The sequence below is a fragment of the Mercenaria mercenaria genome, chromosome 8, assembly GCF_021730395.1.
Source record: "Mercenaria mercenaria strain notata chromosome 8, MADL_Memer_1, whole genome shotgun sequence".
NCBI classification, from domain to species: Eukaryota; Metazoa; Mollusca; class Bivalvia; order Venerida; family Veneridae; genus Mercenaria; species Mercenaria mercenaria.
In genome coordinates, this window is record NC_069368.1 from 50,799,667 (window position 1) to 50,808,286 (window position 8,620).

The window sequence follows — 8,620 nt, forward strand, 5'->3', positions numbered from 1 at the left end:
TGACCGACCATCTACGCAACACTTTTAGACGGATTTTCTTTGACAACTTTTTTACAAGCCTGCCACTTCTTCAGCGCCTCCTGGATATCGGTATGTATGCCTGTGGGACTGTAAGGGTGAATCGTCAGGAGTTTCCAAAGGACCTCAAGAAGCCAAGGAACTTGACTAACCGAGGAGACTTGAAAGTTCTTCAGTATGGCGACACAAACCTGATAGCCTCGGTGTGGAAAGACAAGCGACAGGTACACCAACTTAGCGATCCAAGAGACGTGAGGGATGCTCAGAGAACAGTTGGCAGGGAAGTGATCCATCTGCACCAGCCTCATACAATATCTTCGTACAACCCATTCATGGGTGCAGTCGACTTGCACGATCAGTTCAGGGCAAAGTACAACGTCGGAAGATGTTCAAAGAAGTGGTGGACCTATCTCTTTTGGTTTTGTTTGAACTGTGCTATCGTAAACGCACATATCATTTACAAGGCAACATCAACTCAACTCACCAAGAAGAAACGCTTCACCTAGCTTGTTTTCAGACAGGAGCTGCTCAGAGACCTGATCGGAGGGTTTTCAAAAAGGAAACGGTTGATTTTTTGAAATTGGTGATATTCGGGATAGACTTGTAACCGTCAACGAGGAAAACATCGGTGGCCACATCAACAGTAGGCTGCCAGGCCCAAAAACTACTACTTGTAAGTTTCACAAGAGGATCTTAGGTCAAAGGAAAGAGACTGTTTATGGATGTTCCATCTGTAATGCACACCTCTGTAAGGACTGCCACGTGCGGTATCATTCAATGAATGAAGGACAGTAATTATGGAACTTGTGATTAATTTTACAGTATGAAGTGAAAAAAAATAATACAAAACTACTTGGATTTGCTAAAGTTTGATTTATAGATTATAAGTGATAAAAAAGTGACAAAAAATCTGGAAAAAAATGACAAAAAGACTGGGAAAAAACTGTCATGGTAGCCTTAAGCCATCTGACGAGTCCTTTGGCGGGGACGAAACAGTTGCAGTTGCAGTAACCAATGTGTTTTTGTTTCAATCACCACTGCTTCTTTTTATTTTTTTACAAACCCCCCAACTTGATAAATCCCTGAACAAAAACCCATTTCAGCTTGCCTCTGTCTTAAATCTAATAAATTAATTTTCAAAATAATATTTCGTATGTAAAAATGCAAAAATAAATAAGTACCATCAATGGTAAGTAGCTAAAATTACTATAAAATAGTAAAATGATAGGTTTAAATAATTGTATCTCAAAAAATATTTATCACATTTTTATGTAAAATATACCATTAGAAAGAAAAATTTATTCTGAAAACACTTTATGTTGACCACTAAGTGTTTAAAACGATATTTAGTATAGTAATATTACATTGAATAACACAGGTATAAACTCTGCATTTTTCCCCAATATCCAGTATGGAGATAGTGTACAGAAGATAACCTGCTTGAGTGTTTTGGTTATCAGTAATCAATATTGATAAAGCTGTATGGATATGATAAGGCTAATTAGGCTAAATGCATATGGAGTAAAGGGTTAAGTCTATTTAGCGAAACTGTTTCATATTCACTCAATATTCTGTTTTCATCGTTCTTTTGAAATATGAATTAGGTTAGAGTATTTGGAATTGAATTATACTTAATATAAAGTTTGAAATCAGGTACATGCACTCAAAATTTATACCTCTATTTTAGTATAAGCTATTTACTGTGCTGTTAAGGTGTTTTACTGGGAAGAATTTCCTTGTCATGTTAGTCAGCAGTATCTTGGAACAAGGGTAGATTTTCGCATACTCTAACTGCATGTTTTAAAGTGCATTTATTCCCTAAAGGTTGATAAAAGTTATATGTCTGAATATGTATAAAAGCTTTATTAGTAGCTAGAATCGTATTTCCCTACTTTCGTACCTCATATTTGCGAAGCCAATATTTCCCGTTACACATATTTGTTCAATGAGTTACAATGTAGTTTTATAATTTCAATATCCAATATGCACAATTATGTTAAGGGTAAAATGCCATACAAAATTTGAATATAAGACACATTATTTCTGCCTAGCAAATAATGTTTTTTATTTTTGCGCAAGAAGCATCGTGCGTATCCATTGTTACAGGCGGTATATTTCATTCAGATAGGTTCGTATACGATAGTACACATTTCCGTTTCCGATTCCTTTCCATCCCGTGCTATCAAACGGACAACATCGCTTTCAAAAGTTCTAAATATCCAAATAAATGTACGTTCTACGATACTCTTTGGTAGAGAATCATGCCGGGTAGAGAAAAAGGAGTGAAGAGGAAAGCTTGATCTGTAGATTCTGAGGAATCCAGACTGCTACAACCAGATCCAGATATCTGGATTGTTGGTGATTCGTTACCTTACTGTGAGAGCCCATCAGTTAAATAACCCAGACTTGAAGGCACCTGCGGGTATCAAGATTGGCTGGTGGGGCATACGGGGAATGTCCTGGTATGACTTTTGTCACTCCACAGAGTGTAATGTCTTGCTAAGTAAACCCCCTAAAATGATTTTTATCCATTTAGGCGGCAATGACATTACCAGGAATAATGTATTACAGGGATTAGCAACGCCACGAAATCTCGCAAGTTCTCGGCCGTTCTCGATTTGCCGGTGAACTGACAAACCACGCGGGTATGCCATATTGTTTGAAACATACATGATAAACATAAGAAGAAAATTGATAATAATACAAGCAATTAAACTTGATTTATCACGTTTACACCTCCAAACGATTATCTATTTATGTCCCTCACATTACTAATAAACCTGTAGCAGAGCTAAGATGGGTCATCCAGCGTGAAATCCAATATCTAAGGGAATTCCATGTTAATATGGGTGAACATTTTAACGCTTGTCGTGAAGAAGCGACACATACAAAATTAAGGACATTGAATCAATTAGAAAACGAATACATCACTTGGGCAGACAGCAGGTCATCCTCTACATGACATTTTGTCTATTGACATTGATTATAAAACGCCATGTTTCTTCCGAGATGATGTAGTCCATTTGTCCACAAACGTGGGTCTTGCCTTTCACTTAGATGCTCTTAACATTTTGGTCCATATTAATTGTAATTAAAGAGCAGACATAGTCATTTGCATATTCGTTAGCAATGTGAATTAGAATTTTCAGGGGAATAAATTTAGCAAATTTATCGTGGCGGCAAAAATTCTATCGGATGTGTGGGACAGGCGAGCGGGCGCACGTATCAATCACTTTTCTATCATTTTATACTTTATTTTGTTATGTAGACTGCGGCTGCCTCTTACATTTTGATTTCTCCATGGGTAGTTGGTAGCGGTTACATCAAATCTTTACAAATAGTTGCAATCTCAGTAGTACTGATTGCCTCATATAAATCACCGGAAATCGATTTATCGTGCATGTACACAACCACCAGTTTTTCCATGTAAGTAATAAGGTATGCAACCGCCACTATATCCGCATAAGCAGTAGCGTACCTGCCCGCTAGTCTGTATAGTAATGAAATATACTTACAAAGGGAAGACTTCTTAGAGGTCCTTGGAACAATTCAGAATCCAAACATAAAGTTGAAATCAGTGCAGGCAGATCTGGAATCGGAAACAGTTCAAATAATTCTTCAGTGTCTGTCCATCCTGCATGTGAAAATCACAGGTCCATATTGGTGGCTTGTAACAGACAGTCAGATAAGCTACCTGGAACTGTACTCATATATTGAGAGCCTTGTCCGCTTTCTCAAAAACTGCAAAAATAACTCGAAGAACATCTTACAGGGAGGAAATGAACGGCTGTTGGACTGCTCAGCACATGTTCCTCACGAAGAACGCTTCATTAATAAACTGTCCAAAATACCAGAAACCAAACTGCTGCTCGATCTTGTTCCTATATCATGTGGTGCTATGTTAAGAACTGTGGAAAAAGCAGTCAGTAGATTTCCTCCCAGACAGCCAGTATAGCTCCCCTGCTACTAAAGACAAGTTGAAGAGAACAACGTACGCTAAAGTTTCAAATCTCGGTTGTGAGCACCACTTCAGCGATCTGGACAGCAGTCAGAAAAGACACCCCAATGTTTCCTTTCACCACATTCAACTGTACAGTTGATAAAACGTAACAGAAAGAAACTGTTCAAATGGATTGGTGAAATGGAAGTTGACGAGCAAGATTATAAAACTCAGACTGACCAAGTTTTCCTTAAAATAGAACATGGCAAAGACAATGAATACACTGCTGTAGCCTACCAAGATGCATACTATCCAGGATGTGTTGTCAAGACAGTTTGTCAAGATACAATAACTGACAATTTCATGGTCCCATGTAGAAAGCCGGGAACATTTATGCGGCCAGCACGGAAAGATGTTCAGACTGTTGACAAACATTTTGTTCTAAAACAAGGCTTAATGCCTGACTGTTGCAACTCGCGTCGTCAGTGGTTTTTCAGGGAGTTTCAAGAACTCAATTACCTCTTTTTAGTGTACAAAGACAGATTCTTTTGTAAGAATCAACACTGTATAATATGTGATAAGAGATTCAAGGTCATATCATATGATAAATTTGAAAATGTTGAACTAGAACAAGTAAACAATAGGACTCTATGTGCTCCCATTTATATTCATACTAAGCTCTACATTATTAATATTGTTTCATGGACTTGTTGTATATTGATTGATTATTCTGTTTATTACATTGTTATCTACCGTTACTCAGAAGTGATGATACATATTAAAAAAATGTTGCTAACATCATATGGAAATAATTTGAATAAATTTGATCTAATCACTACACTGTTTTTGTCTTTAACATTTCATGTATGTGAAATGGGTTTAAAATATTGACAGAAATGAAAAGAACAAGAAAAAAATACTCCTAATATACAAAATTTGAAGCAAATACAACCAAAATTGAAAAAGTTATTAAAAAAAAACAGTGAAAAAGTTACCGAAAAGAGTTCCATCATCTTGCGATATCCCATACATGATACAAAGTCGACCGAAAATGCTGACATTTGAAATTCTGTAACTTTTGATCCAGAAAAGATATTTAAAAAATTAAAACTGTTCTGTAAAAAATATTTTCATGCTTGTAATGTAAAATTATGTAAACTCGTGTGTAGGTTTATCGTGTATAAAGTAATGTAAACCCGTGTGTAGGATTACGATGTATAAAGTAATGTAAACCCGTGTGTAGGATTATGGTGTAAAGTTTTTGTAAACCCCTGTGTAGGTTTACAGTGTAAAGTTATGTAAACCCGTGTGTAGGTTTACAGTGGGTAAAGTTTTGTAAACCTCTGTGTAGGGTTAGGGTATAAGTTATGTAAACCAGTGTGTAGGTTTACAGTGTGTAAAGTTTTGTAAACCCATATGTAGGTTTACGGTGTAAAGTTTTTGAAAACCCGTGTGTAGGTTTACAGTGTGTAAAGTTTTGTAAACCCATGCGTAGGGTTACAGTGTAAAGTCAAGTAAACCTGTGTGTTTTGCTGGTTGGTTTAAGTACGTGAACAGGGTTCTGTAATTCCCAGTTTCTTGTGTGTGTGTACTAGGCTATGTTCTTTGTTTAACACTGAATTTGAAAATATTTGTTTATGCGTGTGCTTGCTCGCTTGTCCCTCGGCAGGTCTTCTTGGTGACTCCTTGAGTACCTTTTCTCTCGGCCATTTCTGCCACACAATTCTTATCAGCAAATCGATCGTTCAGGCCTTTGATACCAATTTGTACTAAATGCCCTATGTTTTATCGACTATGAACTGTATACTGGAAACAACATGTTGATTTAAATGGTTTATTAAATGTGTAACATGAAAACTGTTGTTGTTACTTCAGTAGTCATAAAATCAATTCAAACTTATTTTAAGCATTAACTTATATCTATAACTGCTTAAATGTATTGTTTTATACTTTAAAAAATAAACATTAATTTGATTAAATAACTGTCTTCGTTATTTACAGACTCAATTGCTCAACTCCGACCTGCATAGGTTTGTCCCAGGCCACCGTCAACGGCTCTATATTATTTTGGTCATCGCCACAGAATAGGCTGTTCCTGAGGAGTACACGTAATCTTGGGAAAGGATCAACTGCGGATTACTTTGTGACTCCAGTATCATCAAAATTTCACAAACCAGCAAAGACAAGAAATAACAACACATAAAAAGCCAGTGCTGATGAACAAAATACAACTGAAGAGATAATCTGCAGTCAAGCACCACCAGAAGAAAACACCCATAGCGAAACCATATGTTGGCAACGCTCTACTCCCAGACTCGGAAGAGATGGCCTCTCATCTACATGTTACAGCCGCAATATTCAGTGGGAAACCTAGGGAAAGGGGTGATAAGAGGTTGAAATGGAATGCAGACATATGCAAGTCAATTCATGGATACAATGATGCAAAGGTGAAGTCTAACTTCCCATTTCCATTAATAGAAGCCAACACCTGGTATGAGTTTTGACTCTTTGTCTGATGGAGTCCTTGGAGAAGCAGGTGAACCTGTATGGCAATATAAAGCATGTTCTGATGGGATGGATGATGGTATTACTGTTAGAATGATCTGTCAGAAACCCCATGAAGCAGATCATGAGTACACCGCCCACTTCTAAAATCTCTACAATGGTTATGGAATGCCAGAGAGATGGGTAATAATGAGCTTTTTGGATGGACTGCTACCAGCAAACAGACATGTATCATTTATAGTAAACAGTACAAAAATACCAGTACTGATGTTAATAAACAAACTCTACTAAGAGACCTCTTTTTTGGAAGTCCCCTTGGTGGTCTCTTAATACAGGTTTGACTGTATTAAGGTCATTTAGGTCATGACCTTTAAGTGATAGATGAACGTTTTGTTTTCTTTTTCTTGCATTGATTATAAAATTTAAAAAAATATAATTTAACAAGAGCTGTCACTAATGGTGACAAATGCCCCCGCATCACCTTGACCTTTGACCTGGTGACCCCAAAGTCAGTAGGGGTGGTGTACTCAATAAGTACTATCAACATGTGAAGTTTGAAGGTCCTGGGTGAAGTGGTTCGCATGTAAAGTGCCTTCATGCAAAAAGTTAACATTGGCCCCTGTGACCTTGACCTTTGACCTGGTGACCCCAAAGTCAGTAGGGTAGGTGTACTCATAAAGTACTATCAGCACGTAAAGTTTGAAGGTCCTGGGTGAAGTGGTTCACGAGTAAAGTGCCTTCATGCAAAAAAGGTAACGTTGGCCCCTGTGACCTTGACCTTTGACCTGGTGACCCCAAAGTCAGTAAGAGTGGTGTAATTTTGCGAGTAAAGTGTCTTCATGCAAAAATTAACATTGGCCCCTGTGACCTTGACCTTTGACCTGGTGACCCCAAAGTCAGTAAGAGTGGTTTTCTCAATAAGTACTATCAGCATGTGAAGTTTGAAGGTCCTGGGTGCTGTATTTCGCGAGTAAAGTGCCTTCATGCAGAAAGTTAACGTTGGCCCCTGTGACCTTGACCTTTGACCTGGTGACCCCAAAGTCAGTAAGAGTGGTGTACTCAATAAGTACTATCAGCATGTGAAGTTTGAAGGTCCTGGGTGCTGTATTTCGCATGTAAAGTGCCTTCATGCAGAAAGTTAACGTTGGCCCCTGTGACCTTGACCTTTGACCTGGTGACCCCAAAGTCAGTAGGGGTGGTGTACTCAATAAGTACTATCAGCATGTGAAGTTTGAAGGTCCTGGGTGCAGTGGTTCGCAAGTAAAAGGCCTTCATGCAAAAAGTTAAACATTGGCCCCTGTGACCTTGACCTTTGACATGGTGACCCCAAAGTCAGTAGGGGTGGTATACTCAATAAGTACTATCAGCATGTGAAGTTTGAAGGTCATGGGTGCAGTGGTTCGTGCGTAAAGTGCCTTCATGCAAAAAGTTAACGTTGTGACTAACTAACGAAAGAACGAACGGACTGACAGTTGAAAACTAATATGCCTCCCTTCGGAGGCATAAAAATAAATGATACATATCTAGTGATTTTAAGGTGCAAACTAAATGTATTTTTTGTTTCTTTGTTGTTTTGTTTTGTTCCCTTAAGTGAGTAGACATACCAAGTTTGTTTTGTAAGGCTATTTAGGTTATGACAAATTTGTCCATTCTGTCAGCAATGTCTAAATTTCAAGATACAAGTACATGGCCAAGACAGGAACTTTTACAGTAACAAGCCAACTGATTGTGAAGAGGTGAAACACATGAATGACACATTGCATGCTGCTGAAGGAAATGCACAAGCCATGACACTGTTTATAGCTAAACCAAAGAACAGTATAGGGATAGCGGCTTCTATTAAAACAGCTGCATACCATGTCATGAAAAACTGTGTATATTCAGCAACTAAACTCATGGAGCTTTACATCGGTATACCTGAACATTATAAAAGAAATGAAAAACAAGATGGTCATAGTGGCCCTAAGTCGCTCACCTGATTTTGACATGGAATATATATCTATGACATACTAAATCATGAATAGTAACAACTGTGTTGTGTATAGAAAACATAAAACAGGTCAAGTGCCCCTATTTAAACAAATTTGACAAAGGACTTTATAAAGATGCTACAGATCTTGTTTAATGAAGATTTGCTAAGCAGTTCAAACGAAAACA